The sequence below is a fragment of the Grampus griseus genome, assembly GCF_964374135.1.
Source record: "Grampus griseus genome assembly, chromosome: 11".
Taxonomy (NCBI): domain Eukaryota; kingdom Metazoa; phylum Chordata; class Mammalia; order Artiodactyla; family Delphinidae; genus Grampus; species Grampus griseus.
The window spans coordinates 47,481,613-47,500,373 of record NC_139005.1 but is presented as its reverse complement, the minus strand read 5'-3'; the positions used below and the strand labels follow the sequence as shown (position 1 = coordinate 47,500,373).

General features: G+C 37.2%; 1 pseudogene across 1 annotated transcript; it reads right to left on the bottom strand.

Annotated features, from left to right (window-relative positions):
* Window positions 1–9,097: 9,097 nt before the first annotated feature.
* LOC309830414 (small ribosomal subunit protein uS9m-like) lies at window positions 9,098–10,520 on the bottom strand (annotated as a pseudogene). The gene is made up of 2 exons: window positions 9,879–10,520; window positions 9,098–9,643 (listed from the first exon to the last, which is right to left on the bottom strand). The product of its transcript is annotated as a small ribosomal subunit protein uS9m-like (transcript).
* Between the last annotated feature and the right edge of the window lie 8,241 nt (window positions 10,521–18,761).

Below are 18,761 nucleotides of genomic sequence, written 5' to 3'. Positions count from 1 at the left end.
ATCTTGCTGTGATTTATGTCAAAGAGTGTTCTGCCTATGTTTTCCTCTAAGAGTAAAAAAAATTGGTTCTAATGAATGTAGGGGCAGTACGGGAGTAAAGACGCAGACGTAGAGAATGGACTTGAGGCACGGGGAGGGAGAAGGGTAAGCTGGGAAGAAGTGAGAGAGTAGCATTGACATATATACACTACCAAATGTAAAAGAGATAGGTAGTGGGAAGCAGCTGCATCACACGGGGAGATCAGCTCAGTGCTTTATGACCACCTAGAGGGGTGGGGTAGGGAGGGTGGAGGGAGGTGCAAGAGGGAGGGGATATGGGGTTATATGTATACGTACAGCTGATTCACTTTGTTATACAGCAGCAACTAACACAAAATTGTAATGCAATTATACTCCAATAAAGATGTTAAAAAAAAAAAAAAAGAAATCCCACACGCAGCAGTGATGACCCAACACAGCCTAAAAAAGAAAAAAGTCATTAAACCATCAGGATAAGAAATATATCACAACTTAGACTTCTAGGTTGAACGCAACAAAATAAGAACAAAAAGACGAGTTTTTAGTTGGAGGAGCATATTTTGGTGACTTTATATCCAGCAGCTACCTGTGCTGCCTCCTCTTGCTCTACCTGACTCTCACTCAGAATTTAATTTTCTAGTGTTCAGCTTACTTTCCACACAAAACTTCACTCAGATTTTTCAAGTTGGCACTTTCAACATTTTACTATTTGTTAGTTTTATTCTTCCATTTTTTGTTTTAACAAACACTCTCTTACTTCTCAGAGAAGTATAAAAAAATAGCTTTCTCTACTTTTGGTTGAAAATCTTTTGAATTGCTCTTTTTGATCTCCATCAAGGAAGTTGTTAAACACTTACCAGTGAGTTCCTATAAGTTCGTAATCACAGTTTCTTTAAACTCAGACATGACTATCTTGCTCTTGATCTGTTCTTTCCGACTTTTGGAACTGAACATATTAGCTTAAATAAATGAATATGTCATTTTTCTATCTTACTTTTTGAGACCATTGATGTGATAGATATCAGAATGAAATGCTTTCTTTCATTTTCTACATTATTCTGATAAAGAGGGCTGAAAGGTAAAACTGTCTTTAAATGGAATCCAGTGTCTCATGAGTATTCAGGACTTAGAGTAGCTGACATTGGCAAGGATTGTGGAATGAAGAGCATCGATGATAGGTCTATAATAAAAATGTGGTTTTATCAGAGAAGACATTCTGCTTGCCTTGCTTCCTTTATCTGACATCTAATCAAACTGGAACCAGATTACACCAGGAAAAAATTGTATTTGTAGCACTGGACGCCATCCCTTTCTATAGCCTGAAAAGTGGTCATGATTCCTAGCTGGCTACATCTTTTTCTTTGTGGAGTTAATTATCCCACTTATAGTGTATCTTCTAGGAAATTAACACCATAAATAATACTTGGGTGTTCATATGAATTTTGTCCAAGTAATGATTAAGAACTATAATTTTCCATTGACTTGAAGGTTATATAAAGGTCAGGAAAATAAAATAGCTTCTCTTTGTTGAGACTTCTACTATACAAAGAGCCTAAGAAATAGACCTTATATTTCCTCATGTTTTATTTTTCAAAAGCATCGCTAGTATGAAAAACAAACGTAATGGACTAAGACATTATTACCTTATTACTACCAATGGTAATGGAAATAATGGAACTAATATTTTACATTTTGATACTTCTGAGTTTGTGGAAATTTTCCCATGCCTCATTTGTATCTCACAAAAACTTTATCTTATAGGCTGTATTTTGAAGGGGGAAAAGTCCTAAAACTTACTGAATGCTTATGTTGTGTTGGCATATTTGGGGTATTTGCAAGTATATTACCTTTAATCCTTTAAACAATCCAGCAGGGCCAATTTATAGATTAAGAAAATGTGGCATAAAAATATTAAGTAATTTTTTTCCTGAATATATGGAAAGTAAGTGAAACTCATTCATTCATATACCCAACTCTCTACTTATGATTCCACTTGGATATGTTTGCATTATCTCAAACTTTACATGTCCCAAGTTGAATTCTTTATTGTCACTACGAAATCTGTGCTTCTTCATTTCTCCCTTCTCGGTAAATGGCAACACCATCCTCCCAGTTGCTCAACTCAAAAATATTGGAATCATAAATATTTTCTTTCATTTTCCCACATTCCACACCAAATTCATCAGCAAATACTATTAGTTCTACCATATTTATCCTGGATCAAACCATTCTCATCAATTCTACTTAGAACACTTTGCTCTAACCATCAACATCACTCACCAGAACCATTTTAAATAGTCTCTCAAGGGGCCTCTTAAATTCTATACTAACTCCCCATAGCCTACTCTTTACAAAGCAGACAGAGTGCTCTTTTGAGAAAGTCAGTCATATTATGTCACTTTTGTGCTCACAACCCTGCAATAGCTTGCTCTTTCACTCAAAGTGTTAGCCATGGTTTTAAAGGTCCTACAGACCTGTCACCTGCTCTTCTCTTTTCACTCTCTCATAGCCCCATCCCACGTGCCCTGGAAGTCCTCCTTGACCAAGCCAAGCACACACTGCTTCATGCCATTTGAGAATCCCTCTTACTGGATGGCTCTTCTCTTAGATATCCACCGTGACACCACATTACATCAGGTATCTGATCAAATGCAATCTTATCAAAAAGACTTTAATCTATTTTTTACGTAGCATCCCAGCTACTCTCCCCTTCTAAGCTTTAATTTCTCCTTAGCACATTATCAACTGATATGAATTTATTTATTTTGTTGTATCATCAATCTTATGTTATTAGCATGGCATTTCCAAGAGAGTGCTGACCTTGGTTTGGCTCACTGCTGTATCTCAAGTGCAGAAAACAGTGTCTGGAACATAGTAGACACTCAATGAATATTTGAAATAGCCACACATTCAACAAATATTTACTAAGTCTCAGAAATGTGGTAGCCACAATCTTCTGAAAGATTTAAATCTAGTAGATAAAAATAAACATGGATCTTGTAAGAGCACTGAGTGATAAAATCAAGGCTCACACAATGGGTATGGAAGCGAGCAACAGGTGGGCATAGCCTACCATGAGATAACTGGGAAAAGGTCTCCTAGATTGACTATAGGTATGATGTAGATAGGCATAAAGGAAGATGGCAAGCAAGAGAATTCTAAGACATGGAATATCAAATGCAAAAACCACCAAATATGGTGAAAGCAAGCAAAGCTCATTTGAAAAAGTTAAGGAATTTGTAAATGGAGCATTGAACCAGAAAGCGATAGTGGAAAATAAAGCTAGAGAAGACGTGCTTCATGCATTAATCTTTTTACTGAAACAATGGGATCTATATAGACTGGAGACTTTTCAAAGGTCAGTCTAAAATATGAAGATTAGATTAAAATATGAAGTACAGATGTGGAAATATAATTTAGGAAGCAATGGCGATAACACAGTATGGTAGCAATGAATATGGAAAAAAACAGTGGACCCTAAAGAAATGCTCTTGATTAAAATGACAGCTTTTATTTGAGACACTAAAAAAAGTTTTGTAGATGGACAGTTGTGATGGTTGTGCAGCAATGTGGATGTACTTATTGCCACTGAACTGTACACTTAAAAACTGTTAAAATGGTAACATTTTATGTTATACATATTTTATAAGAATAAAAAATTTAAAATAAAATCCTGCAAGTATTTTTTAAAAGCCAGCTTTTAGTTTTTATTAGAAGTGGGGAGTAAGAGGCTATGTCGTTAAGTGCGATTCACAGAATTCCAGTTTAAACAGTTAGATGGGGCCACTTTTGAGATGATTTTGATAAGTAAGTGGAAGTGTCAAGTAGACAGGCATATATGGAAATGTGAAGCCCAGAAAAGAGATCTGGACTGAAAGTAACAATATAAGAGTTGTTGACATGGAGATGGTAATTGAAGCCTTTGGAATAAATGGGATTGCTATAGAAGAGTATGTAAGAGAGAATCAAACAGGAATGTAAAGAAAAGGATATAGAAATTTATAGAAAAGGGTATTTAACAGAAGGATAGTGTTTCGAGGAGAGAGAAGTTAGGTAAAATTATGCTGAGAGACCATACAAGATAGTATCTAAAAAAATGTCTTTTTATACAAAGAGAACACTGGTGATTTTAATAAAAGCACTTTGAGTGAGTAATAAGGGTCTAAAATGGAATGCGTTGGAAAGTGAGTGGGAAGTGGAAAAAACAGAGGAAAAGCATTTTAGAATATACCCCTTAAGAAGCTGTTATAAAAGGGAACACAAACTAGGCAGCACCTGGATTACTAGAGGAAATCAAGGGGGCACATTTTTTTTTTTTTTTGGATGGGAGAGATTTAAGTATGTGTAAATTTCATACAAAGGTAGCTGTAGAAAGACAAAGTTTCAGATAAAAAGAGAGTGCTCTGGATTGATACTCAAGATTTTAAAAAGAGAATTAGATTCAGGTCATAGCTAACCTAGGAGGGACCGCCGTCTTCATTATAGTAGGAGGAAAGGATGTTTTCGCAGAACTGGGACTAATCAAACGGAGTTTTGTTTGTTTCTCACAAACCCATAGTTATTTTTATAGGATAATCAGCATCTTCTGTGGGAAAAATATTCTGTGATACCCAAAATAATGTTATTTAAATACTTAGAATTTTACCAAAACATTTTATTTGGGTATTATCAAGGTGGCTTCTGTTTAACTTACCTTTTAGATGACTGCTATTTTCCTTCCAGACAAGTGGGGCAGTTACCTGTTCTCTGAACAGGCCATCCACTCGTGTGTCTTGGTGTCTATTTACTTTGCCAAACCAAATCTTGATTTCCTTTGTGCCAAGCTGAGAGATTTTTGCTAGGGATCCAAAATGGAAGAAAATACAGTCTTGCAGAGATTCCGTAAGAGATAGAAACATAAATAGATGATTATAACCCAGTGTGAAAAATGCTGGCATGAGGGAAGTATTTTCACTATAATACCACGTATTATTAAAAATTTGAACTCCTGAAGTATAGAACACGCCTCATTTATCTCTGCAACCTCTTTAGCACAGTAACTATTATGTACATCCAAAGAATTCAGAAATAATTATTGAACTACTGAATAACTGAAAACATTGGTGCAAGCTCTATATTTCTGAATAACGTCATTAATGCAATAAGAACCTAAAGTTTTTTTTGTCACAATTCCATTTTAATTTTTTTTTGAACTATCAATTATCCCTAGGTAAGGACTACTAAGAAGACTAAATTTGCTAAGAAGGCAATTAATTAGAGTGCTCAAAATCTCAGCAGACCATGTACCTTTACAAAAGACTACACTTTTTATTTTAATCCTAAATACATGGCTCCTATCTACACTGTGCTACTTCTCTGCTTCTTTGAGATAGTAATACATTTTAAAGGCTAATGATAGAGATCAGAGTCTTTTAAAATACTAATAATTATGTTGCATTTCAAAATGTACTTAATGTATACCTAATATTAATTTTGAAATACTAATGCTCTGCGGTTGTGTACTGAAGCAGTTTATAAGTCCAGAAAAAACTTGATAAAAATTTCATTGCTTGAAGTTCATCTGAAGCTCAGATATATAGAGCATTTACATTTAGAGACCGATAGGAGAAAATACCTTGTATAAAATCCCTATATTTAAATGACCAGTTCAAAGTATTTAGAGAAACAGACTCAATCATTGTTCTTACTCTAAAGGATTGAGGACATTGGATGGATGATAATATTGATTGAGTTGTGATTATACTTCTGATTTCAAGGTGAAAGCTCCTAGAGTGTGGGATTTTCTCTATCTTGAGTTAAGCAAGATACACAGGGTGGAAGATACTATAGATAGTTAATGAAATGTATAATAAAAATATGGTTGAACATAATCTTCAGAGGTAATTTCACATTTCTGTGGACTTTCATCCCTATACAGTTTGCCTATCCATTTTATTTCTTTTTTGAAACAAGGGCTTAACATGACTTCTCTGCTGGTGAATATCACATGTAAGCACAAATTATAGAGAATCTTTGACTCCAAAATTAACTTGTTAGTTATTTTTTAAAATTTCTTTTGGCCTTATATTTTAGACATTGAGAAACAAGATAGCATGATGGTTGAAGGGAGATTCTGGAAACCAATTGTTTGGGTTCAAATTCCAGCTCTGCCACTTATTTTATGACTTTCAACAAGTATTTCAACCTCTCTGTGATTTGGCTTCCTTATCTATAAAATAACGGTAGTAATTTTCTATTTCGGGGTAATTAGAAGAATTAAATAAACACGAGAAGAATTCCAGATCCACAGCTAACGCTCAGCATGCATGAAGTGTATTGTCACTCTGGTCTTTGAGCAAATGGTTTTGGACTATTCTAAACACTTTATCTACATTTTCCTGGTTTGATTGTAGCAATTCTAGTACATGGTAACAGACAATCAACACTAGATTCAACTTAGAAATATAAAACAAGCACACACAAAAAATAAAATTGATGAAAATATTCTGGTAAACTTTTGCTTAATAATTGATGCAGCAATAGTCTCTTGGGCACACCTGCTACCACAATATGTTTAGAGAATAAAACTATATAAGATCTTTTAATTGCAATTTCTACTATTTCAAGTTACAAATTACTTCATCTCTGACACTTGTCACATTCTATGCGTTATGTCTTATTAGGCCATTATCGTAGACTGCCAAGTAGGAAGGAAAAATATTCAATTATTTTTTCTCAAAAGGATTATAGCAAAGTAAATCTTTGCCATTTGCAGAGGAAAATATATATCTCGCTACAGTGCCAGGAGAGCATTCAAACCTGGCCATTCACTCTATGTAATTAGAAATGGATCCTAGAAAAAAAAGTCAAATAATATGAGTTTAAAGAATTTTTAAAAACTTAGTCAAACTTTCACAAGTTTGGTGGTAGATTTTTTTTCTCTTTGGGATGTCAGGAATTACCGTAATAATTTACATTTATTTTTGAAGATTAACACTGGTCCAGGCACAGTGCTAACCACTTTACATTAATTATTTTTTTAGTCCTCAGTATAACAATGTTATGTGATACAGTTGTTATCCCTCACTGAATTAATGAAGCACCCAAAGCTCAGAGAAGCTAAGAGATCTGACCAAGATTATCTAACTAATAAGTAGCTAATAAGCAGACAAGGTTAAATTCTCAGTGGTTTGTCTCTAGGACCCATGTTCTTAAACTTTATGCTATGCTGCCTCTTTAAGTATTTATTAAGAATAGTCAAACCTCGATTTTTTTCTTTAATATAAAATTATTTTTATTCTAATATTCTGAAAATTCTTGATTTGAGTACAGAGATTTCATGTTCTTCAGATTACGTGATCTGATCCCAGACTAACTGAATTCAAATCCTAGTTTTGCTACTGAACACTTTTTGATCTTTGAGTCAATTTATTTAAAGTGTAGGAGCTTCAGTTTGCTCATCTGTAAAATAAGTGCAATCATCATTCTTCATACAATTCTTGTAAATTTTAAATGAATTAATATATACAAATCATATAGACCAGTGCATGGAAAAAAGAAAAATTCAGTTAATATTAGCTATTATTACTATTGGCAAAAAGCAAGAGCTTGGGCTCAGAATGTTAATACATTAAATAAACTTAGGTTTGGCAGTGAGTAGCAGAAAACTCAAAATAACTATGGCTTTAAAAAGACAAAAGTTTATTTCTGTTTCATGTAAAAGTTTGGAGATAATCATTTCAGGGCTGATGTACCTTCTGTGTCAGGAACCCGGCTTATTCGGTCTTGTTGTTCTGCTAGCTATGTTGTCTGTTGCTCCACTCAACTCATGTTCAACATTGGCTTGACCATATCCAGCCGCATCCATCTGTGTTCAAGTCAGCAGAGAAAAGGAGAGGCTAAAAAAGAAGAGATAAAAGGTACAAACTAACTCTTAAGTTTCCCAGAAGCTGACACATATAACTTGATCTGACATACTTTTGGTTAGAACTTAACAGCAAGACACTACTAACAGCAAGGAAAGCTGAGAAACATAGTCTTTATTATAGGCATGCATGAAGGGACAAGCATTTCGGGGGGCATGTCTAGGTTTTTCTTAAGGAGCTAAAAAAATAAGAGGAAGGGGCGTGAACTTTGTTTCAGTGTTGGCTGGAAATTTGTTTTTCCTAATATATCACTTTTCATAACAATGGATTTATTAGGAAATATTACATGTCTTATTTACCCTCTTTTATATTTTTAATAATATCCTCTGCCCTAGTTATATGTTTTCTCCTATTTTCTTTTTTTTTTTTTTTTTGCGTTACGCGGGCCTCACTGTTGTGGCTTCTCCCGTTGCGGAGCACAGGCTCCGGACGCGCAGGCTCAGTGGCCATAGCTCACGGGGCTAGCCCCTCCGTGGCATGTGGGATTCTCCCGGACTGGGGCACGAACCCGCGTCCCCTGCATCGGCAGGCGGACTCTCAACCACTGCGCCACCAGGGAAGCCCAACGTAGAATCTTTCAAAAAAAAAAAAAAGTGTCAAACTCAGAAACAGAGAGTGGAATGGTGGCTGCCAGGGGCTGGGGGAGGGGATTGGCCTGTTGTCTTCCACAGAGACTCGGCTGAGCTCCTGACAAAGACACTCCACGGACTTCTTTCTTCTCAACAAGCACTCTCATCCCTCAGTTTTGAAAAATATGTTGTAACAACTGCTATCTGGGAAAACGACAGAGTTAGGGGGAGTGAGTCCAAGTCTGTCCTGTCATTAAGTTAGCAGTGTGGCTCTGGTGGGTCAGATCTGTGGGACTGGGCCTTCCCGTCCGCAAAAGGCGGTCTCTTGATTGGATTTTGCTAAATGCTCCTTTCAGGTCGAATATGCCAAGATTCTGCGTTATGCTTCTAATCTGAAAAAGTTTTAAAAGTAAAGCAGCAGAACAAAGCTAAACCGTTTTAAATAATTACTTTTAGAAGGTAACTTTTACGACGTTGCAGTTTAGAATAAATCATCTCACAACTCCAACGTCTGATGGTGCTGCTTCATCCTGGCCAGCAACTCTCTCCTGCGCGTCTGCCACATGCCAGGTGCACAGCGTCCCTCTCCTTTCCCGCCCAGAACACTCAGCGCTTCTTCCAGGTGAATTTCCCGGGGGCTCCCTCCTGGCCTGGCTTCTTCCGCTCTCTGACACGGGGATCAGCAGTAAGCAGTCCCGCTTCAGCATCCACTCGACCTTCTCCTCGGTGACAAAGCTGCATAAGGCTCTAGCCGTCTGCAAGCGGACGGTCCGCGCCTGCGCCCCCCGCCTGCCCCGCCCCCCCGACGCCGTGTAGGTCACGTGGTGTTCTCCAAGCCGGATGAGGAAGTGGAAAGGGAGTATCAGCTGTTCTCTGTCCTGAGTTACTGGAAAGTACAGCAGGGAGTCGATCCCATTTACTTCTATCCTCCCACTTCCATGGTGATAAACAGCCACTTCCGCCTTTGCAGTCTTTCTGTTACCTTGGCCTGTGCTGAAGGCCATACCCTTCTCGTCATACTGCAAAGGCTCAATCAGCTGTTTTTTCGGTTGGTTACACTCCTGCGGAGCCTGCTCACAAATCTTCAGCCGCGTCACACGGCAACGCCAATAACCTTTCCAGCAGCCGAATGAACTGTGCGTAATCTTTTTTCTTTTTTTTCTTTTTTTTTTTTTTTGCGGTATGCAGGCCTCTCACCGTTGTGGCCTCTCCCGTTGCAGAGCACAGGCTCCGGACGCGCAGGCCCAGCAGCCATGGCTCACGGGCCCAGCCGCTCCGCGGCATGTGGGATCCTCCCGGACCGGGGCACAAACCCGCGTCCACTGATTCGGCAGGCGGACTCTCAACCACTGTGCCACCAAGGAAGCCCCCTGTGCGTAATCTTGATCTGCAGTTTTTCCACTAACGTTTCTTCCAGTTCCTCCTTAATCAGCCATCTGCTGCCAATCAGGTCTTTGACTTTAGTTTTTTCTGAAAACAGACCTTTGGCTCACAGCTGGTCTTGACGGTTTTCTACATCTGGTAGCTTTCCGTATGCTCCATGCATTAATGAATAATATGACTGTCTGCCAGTATAAAAGAGAAAATGAAATGGGCGGCCATCTTCTCCCCACTGGATTGTCCTTGTTTTGGAAAAATCTCTTCAGGATGCTTCATTATTGGCCGGGCTCGTGTCTCAAACAAACCACTGGGAAAAAGGTAAGCAATCGCTCTATCAATATCCTCTTGGGTAAAAGTTTCTGGATCTTCTCCCATCATGTTGGCTAAGTGTCTCTTTCCTATGTTGAATTCTTCAATCTGCTTTTTAGTAAAATCCACTGTGTAAGTTTCACGTCTTAAGGCTGCAACATTTTTCCTTGTTGTTACAACTGTGGTGTGTCTTAAGCCTTAATATTTGGCATCCGGGACTTCTCTGCAGCTTAGCAGACGCGGCTTTCCAGAGGCCCTGACCTCGGGCAAAGCTAACCCTACCCCCAAGAAAGAGCCGGTATGAAGCGGCTGCGCCGCAGTACACACGGATAGCCGCCATGTTGGCTGCAGGAGGCGCGGGCAGTAGGACGAAAAGCCGTCTCATCTAATTATTACACGGCCACAACTTATCAATACTTACGCTTCCCTGTGCTCCCATTTCTCCACAATGACATCTCTCATATTGTTTCAGATCCCCTTGACTCTAATATTTAATTCACTTCTGCCCAAGTAGGCAAGGTATTGTTTCACCACTGCAGAGGAGCTAAATTGGGATGGTAAATATTCAACGAACTTAGACCTCATTAATAATACTAAAATGTTTTCCTTATAATTCTGTTTCACTAATAAAAGTTTGACAGATAAATAGTTAATAAATATTAACATGACTATTTAATATTAATATATAAATCACAGAGGACAATCCATTCTACCTAGGCTAAAATTATGACAATAACAAATAAGTGCACAAAAAGGGATCATTTACTTCCCTATATTAAGAACTCTAAAATACTCATGCTTCAAAGTATACTGTAAAGTACTCACATTTGGAAATGTAATCCTTGGAAAAGCCATGGCCTTGTACCATTCCTTCTTCTAATCCATAGATGAGACCTATGAAACCAGTTGAAGTGTTTTCATAATAACGTATTTTTAAATTACCCCTAGTCTTCTCTCTTCTGTGTATTAGGTATTCTCGTTTGTCTTTCAGTCAGAATCCAAAAATTGTTCACTTTGATGTCATTCAAGCCTTACTAAGGAGTGCTTTATTATATCCCAAAAAGACAAGCAAAGGAGCAATTATTCATATATAATAGGTGTTGTACAGGGAAGCACTAATTGTTATGTATCCACGTCTTTCCTGACAAAGCAATGTCCTAAGCAGCTGTGGAATATAGCACATACTATTGAAACGTATTTACCCTAGAATTTCATTTCACCACATAAGAATAAAAAAAACTTACATCATTTGTCAGTACAACTTGGATTGCATGTATACTTTCTTTTACTAATAATTCATCTCAAAGTTCATTGCTTAAGGTTGGAATAATGGGGACAAAACTGAGGAACTAAATGAAAAGCAGAATTCTACATGATAGTATTATCAGCTATAGATAATGCTTTGAACTTTTCTCAGTACAAAACATTGGATCATAAAAAACATCTCCTGGTTAGGAATCAGTTTCAAAATACTACCAAACATCATCTGTATTCAGTTAAACCAAATGTTAAACACTAAATGATATATAGTATTCAAGAGAAATAAGACACCACTTTTCGACAAAAAGAAAAATGTGCATAAAATTGAATGTTACGTTTCATTAGTTCATGTTCTTTGCAGTCATCAATTGATCTTTTGTAAAAACTAACAAAGTATGAACTGAAAAGAATATCAAACATTCTTCGGAACAATAGTGACATGTTCAGTAAATAAAATTGCTTTAGGTGGTTTTTCTGAATAAAGATATTCATAGAAATAGTGGCCCAAGCTCATTTGTTGCCAGTGGGCTGTATGATACAGGAGCTGTCATACGTTGCATAGTTAAAAGTTTTTCAAATTCATGGACTTCTAATAAGATTGTAACCTTCAAACAACATTTAAAATAAATTCCACTTTTCCCACAATTTATCATTTTCTAGAAAATGTATAGTCACACAAAAAGGATTTTATTAGAAGGGTTCAGTTGAAATAGAGATGTTGTAGACTTTGGGAGAAGAAGAAAAGACCAAGTTTGAAACAATAATAATATCCCTCAGGTCAAGCATTGCCTGTTAGTTAATGAATAACTGGGTTAGAGAACCCCAAGGCAAAGCCTATTCCTTAAATAGCATCGTGTATAGCTGATAAGGGTTTTCATATTGACATTTTCTGTAGTTTCCCACTGGTCTCTTTTTAAAGCTATGGGTCCTATTGATCCACATCCCTATGTTCCCTTTTAGATGTTCTTCTCAAGAAATATGCTTTCATAGATTTGTAAATGTGTGCACAAAGAGAAAAAACATGACCTCAGGAAAATATCATGGGGCAACAGTAATAGGTCTTATGCAAGATGTCTGCCATTCTCTGGAGAATGAGGATTGAATGTGGAGAGTGTAGGGAGAGATGCAGTAAGTGCATTTCTAAACCCATAATTAAAGAGGATATGTTTCACAAATAATGGCAGTTTTAAACCTTCCTGTATTATTTCTTAAAAAGGATTGGGGGTTAATTGAATGTGGGGCTTTGGGCCCCATGCCAGCTGTTCTCATTATCATATTTTCATATTTTTAATTAGTGGCAAAGAGTTACAAGCATGCTTTCTGCAAATATTTGGAGCAATTTACCATGGGGGCTAATTTATTGGTAAAATCTGGAAGCCACTAAAGAAGCTGGTGGTCTAGTATAATTTAAAATCGTTCTAAACTCCTCATATTCTAGAATATGAGAATTATATATGTAAAAGGAAGTTCTTAGGTTATTGCAGCTAAATACTCATTTTCAGAAGGGCAAGTTGAGCTGCAGAGTGGTTGACTTCCCTAAGGTTAGAAATGCAAATATACGACTCAAAGAAATTCACAGATATCAGTAGAGGGATTGTTTGTGCATTGTTGTTAAAAGTTCAAATCATTTTTTAAGACTCAAAGATAGGATCTGGTTGGAAGGTAAGTGCCCATTATCTAAGACCTTACTCTTTATGCACAGAAACAAAGGTAAGGAGCAAAGTAAAGGGATTAGACATGTCCAAAAACGGCCCTGGGGTGTGGGGACCGGAAGACTTATACACAGATTTTTAAGCTGGTGAGGAATATCCTTTTTACCAGACCATTGTTTCCCACAATACGTCCCATCTCAACTGTTGCCTTGAGGTATCTGGCAAATAATCCATCAGATAATACATACATATGTAAATATATAAATGCATATGCACATACACATACACACACATAAACAGATATTTTAAATATGTTTATAAACCCATACTCAAATGAGTTTAAGAATGCTACCCCTTCTAGGAGATTACCACTGAAATATTAATGAAAACCTCTGAGAATTCCTGCAGTTATAAAGCCTTTGTGAACTCAGAAAAAAAGAACCTCCCCTCCCCCTCCAGGCCTGTACACACATATTTTAATCTGTTGTACTTACTGTTTCTTTAACTTATGCTGACCTGGGAACGCTTTTTGTTATGTCCATAATCATTCTGTAGAAGTAGTGTCCCAAAAAACATATTTGAGAAAATAATGTCTTAAGTGTTCACCTTCATGCATAGAACAATTTGGGATGGAGAAATGAAGAGATAAAATGAACAAATGCAATGAACACCATACATTCTGCTTCTTTCTTCCGTATTAGCCCTTCTCAGCAAGCAATTCTCTTTCTTTTTTAAAAAAAAATTATTTTATTTCATTTATTTTTGGCTGCATTGGGTCTTCGTTGCTGTGCACAGGCTTTCTCTAGCTGTGGCGAGCAAGGGCTACTCTTCATTGCAGTGAGCGGGCTTCTCATTGCAGTGCTTCTCTTGTTGTGGAGCATGTATGGGCTCTAGGCATGTGGGCTCAGTAGTTGTGGCTCGTGGGCTCTAGAGCGCAGGCTCAGTAGTTGTGGCACACGGGCTTAGTTGCTCCGTGGCATGTAGGATCTTCCTGGACCAGGGCTTGAACCCGTGTCCCCTGGATTGGCAGGCGGATTCTTAACCACTGTGCCACCGGGCAAGTCCACAATTCTCTTTTTTGAGAGATCCCATCAGCTGGTTCAGAAACCTCTCTTAAATTTTGCTCACTCTACACAACCTAGGAGGAGGTATAGCGCAACAATTAGTGTGGACAAAGAGAAAAACCAATGTGGCTGACTGATAGAATTGCATTTCTAAGGCTTGAGTTTCTCATGAAGGTTGAAATGTATGTATACAATTTTTAGAGATTGCCTTGTGCCCTACACAATTTAAAGTAATTGTAGAAAAGTTTGTTTCTACAATTCATAGAAAAGATGGTTGTGAAGATTAAATGAAATACTACATGCAATGTTCTTAGCACCAATGCCTTACACAAAACACTCATTAACTATTTGGGCTGATAATAGGAATGTCCATCACAAGCTAAGGTGCTGAACATAGTCAGTTTTTCCATTTTCATTAAAACAATTCCATTTCTTTCTTGACACCCCCACCCCACCCTAATACCAACCTGCCAGGATGACAGGGCATTTGACTTCACTTGATATCCATGGTTTAGTTTCCATTGTGTTGCCCAGTCCCAAAGTTTAATCCTATTCAGATGCTTGGAAGGGAGTTCAGCAGCTGAAGGCATCTGGTGCTTGGTTTGCCTTTCACACAGGCTGCTATTAAAATGTCCATTATTCTATTTCTCCATGCTCCTTCAATTCCAGTGATTCTAGTGAAGCTTCTGTGTAGTCCATGGGACTTGGACATGACTATATCGCTACCTACATGCCAAATATAGGACATGGGAATCCCATCTGGCCTGCCATATCTTATAATCATCACTTGGGTCTTTCCACTTCCATTGTACCGTCACTGGGCAGCAGGCTACAAGAACCAATAGCTCTCAGGACTCCCAAATGTCTCCGTCTGTCTCTGCTCTTTTTTTCTCTCTCTTTCTTCATAGACAAGGGGAAGAAACTCTCTTGCTAATTAATCTGTTGGAGACTGATTTCTATCCTCCCAATTTCCTGCCACGATAGTTTTTCCATGTCTACGACTTTTCTCTGGTGTTTGAAACCAAAATAATAAAATAGGGAAACTTAAAGGTAAAGTTGATTTTCTACCCTGCCTCCTCCCAACGTATTATCCTACCTGAATTATTTGTCCTAATTATTCTGGGAAGGTGCTGATATAATCAGAAACTCTTTGGAGCTTTGACTAGTTCTAACCCAGACATACCTTTGTTTTCAACTACGCAGAGATAAGTTCTATCCAGTCCTCTAACCTTGTCCAAGCTCCTACTCAGCTCTTTCTGTTTACCTATTTATCTACTCGTTTCATCCCTACTGGACTGTGTTCTTTTTCAATCCTAGAATTATCTTCCCACTTCACTTCACCCTTAGGTTTCTTGTTCTGTTGTCATTATTCATCTCTTGGTGGGAAGTACCAATCAGCCCTGACAGAAGAGTTCCACGGGGCTAAAGATGACTACAGCTATCTCATAAGATGGAGCACCAGAGAAAACAAAAATGAGGCATCATGTAGAGAGAAAAACACAGAGGAAAGCCAGAAAGTATAGTCCAGGTAGGTTTCCAAAATGAACTAGGCCAAATGAGCATATGACAAGCTAGGAAGGATAGGGAATCAGGGTCCCAGAGCTGAGAAAAGAAGATACAGGAGTGGACATGAATAAGCAGGTCGTAACTTGAGCCAACTTCCTAAGACAAAGTGTGGCGTCCAACATTAATTTTTATGTTCCAGTCACTGCATGTTATATGGGCGGGGGCCTCCTTAGTTTCAATGTGTTTAAAAATGGTGATTAGGCATTAAATCTATGCTAAAGTTCATATCAGCGCAATAAGAAACGTCACCTACTACCAAAGGAAAATGCAAAAGATGATCCCAGAGGTTGTAGGCAGGTATTTGCTTTTTCCCTCATACAATGCCCTGTATTTGTTTATCCACTTTAATATATCACCGTCACATCCAGTGTTAGCAGCTTATGTGAGGTGGGTCTTACAGAATCTGAAAACTCATCCTGGTGGTGGAGTTTAGCCTATTTATATAATATAGTCCAAGTAGTTAGTTTTATACCCAGATATTTATAACTCTTGCTATTAATAAATTTTACAAGCTGCAGAATAACAGGAAGGAGCTAAAACCATAGTTCTTCGAAGTCCCTCTTGTTTATTTATTCAGCATTCTGGATTTGGTGCCTAGAAGTTAATCTTCAGGAATCCACCTTATAGAAAGGCATATTTACCTTTACACAGACTAAACCCCAAGGGATAAAGTATGACATTTTCATGAAAGTGACAGCAATCTCCAGGCTGATGTGAGAAATATGATGAACAAATTTTATCATCATTTTGCTCTAAAGGGTTTTGCTTTTCCTTTTATTTTTGTTTCTTGACTGTTAGGTGATTAGAAAAAAATTGTTTGTGCCTTAGGGCGTCCTTATACAGCTGGTCTTTATCACAAAGAATTGTACCTCATTGATATAATTAGGTTTAAAGAAAACAAATTGCTATTTGTTTTCTATTTAGCCCATCTGGAATTTATTTGATTGGTTGATTTGATTTTTCCCTTTTTATTTCACATTAACTGAGGTTTTGTTTTTTTTTTAAATATTCTATTTTATTTCCTCTTGGTTTTTAGTTATGCATGTTTGTTATATTATTTAGTGGTAGTCTAGGACTTATAATATGAATTCTTAACTTACAACAGTGTACTAGGAGTTATGCATTCATTTGTAATGGAAGAACCTAGCAATAGTATTCTTTCACTTACCCTGGTCCCATATTTTGAGCTAATTTTCTCTCACATTGTACTTCTACATATCTTACCAAAAGCCACAATTTATATTTTTGCCTTAAGAAATGAAGTTAAAAAAATTAAGACAGAAGAAAAATGTGTTTTATATGTATTGATATAGTTTCCATTTGTGATACAGTTCATTGTTTTGTGTAACTCTATTTAACTTCATTTTCCTTTGATTTAAATTTCTTTATTATGTCTTACAGAGTTCTATGGGTGAAAAGTTCTCTCAGCTTTTATTTTTATCTGAAAATATCTCTTTTCCTTTCATTATGTCTATGCTGTACAGATAATTCTAGGTTGACAGTTTCTTTTTCTTTCAGTACTTTAAAGAAGGCTTTTGCTTTGTTCTAGTTTGCTCTATTTCTAATAAATAAATGATCATGCTAATTGTTGATTCTCTGTATATTGTACGTTTATTTTAATTCTCTGGCTGTATTTAAGCTTTTATCTCTACCTTTATTTTCAAGCAATGTAACTACAGTATCTCATGTATTTTTTAATATAATTAAGACTTGGGGACAATGAGCCTTTCGGATCTTTGAATTGAAAATTTTCCACTAATTTGAAAAAATTTCAGCCATTAATTATTTAAATATATTTCTTTTTCAATTTCTCTTCTAAAACTTCAATTAATTATGTTTGACCACATATTATTGTCCATAGGTCACTGAGGCTTTGTTTATTTTTTTATCCATCTTTCTTCCTGTGCTTTTAGTTTGGATGCTTGCTTGAATTCTGCTTCCATGGACTGTATGTACTTCATAAACTGCCTTTAAGCAGAAAACCTGGACGATTACGGGCCTTACCTTGTGTGTTTCCCTTCTCTCAGGAATTAGTCATGTGTTGCCTATTGTCCAATGGCTGAAAAGAACTGTGTAGTAATGGATCAAACTATGCAAATATCATCTTACAATTCTATAGATGGGAAGTCCAGTACAGGTATCACTGGGCTAAAATCAAGATGATGACATGGTAGTGGTTCTTCTTGAAACTGTAGTATTTCTTATGTTTTCCAGCTTCTAGAGGCTGCACAGAATCCTTGACTCACCTCTCCCTTTCTTCACCTTCAAATCCAGCAAGTGCAGATCAGCTCCTTGTCACCTCATGTCTCTCTTCTTTTTCCTTCTACCTCATCATGTTGACCCATCGAAGAAAGTTTCTCCACATTTACGAACTCATGTGATTAGATCGGGCCCACTCTGATAATCCAGGATAATCTTCCGTCTCAAGGTAACTTGAATCACCTGTATCTGTATCTTTATAATTACAACTGCCAAGTTTTAGATACCAGTAACATTCGCAGGTCCTGGTAATTAGGGCATGGACATCTTTAGGCTCATTATTCTGGACCTCAAAAATATATATGTCCATTCATGTGTAAAATACATTTACTTCCTCCCAAGGTCCCAAAAAGTCTCACCCACTACAGCATCAACTCAAATTTCCAAATCACAACTAAATCTAAAGAACTCAAAAGTCCCAATCCTCATTGTCTGTAACATCCAAATTAGGAATGGTTGAGACTTTGGGTGCTGTCCATTCTGGGGCACAATTCCTCTCCATCCGTTGGACTGTGAAACTAAAGAAATAAGTTTTCTGTCCCAAATACAATGATGGGACAGGACCGTGATAACAGTTATAGACATGCTGGTTCAAAAAGGGAGATAATTAAAGAAAAAGCAGTCAATGTTAACAGTTAATTTAAAAATCTACCAGGCAAATTCCATTAGGTTTCAAAATTTGGAATAACCCTCTCTGGGCTTGAAATTCTCTTCTCTGGACTCGAAACTCTGCTCTCTAGGTTCATGTCTCTGCTCTCTAAGATGTCCTGCCTTTTCCAC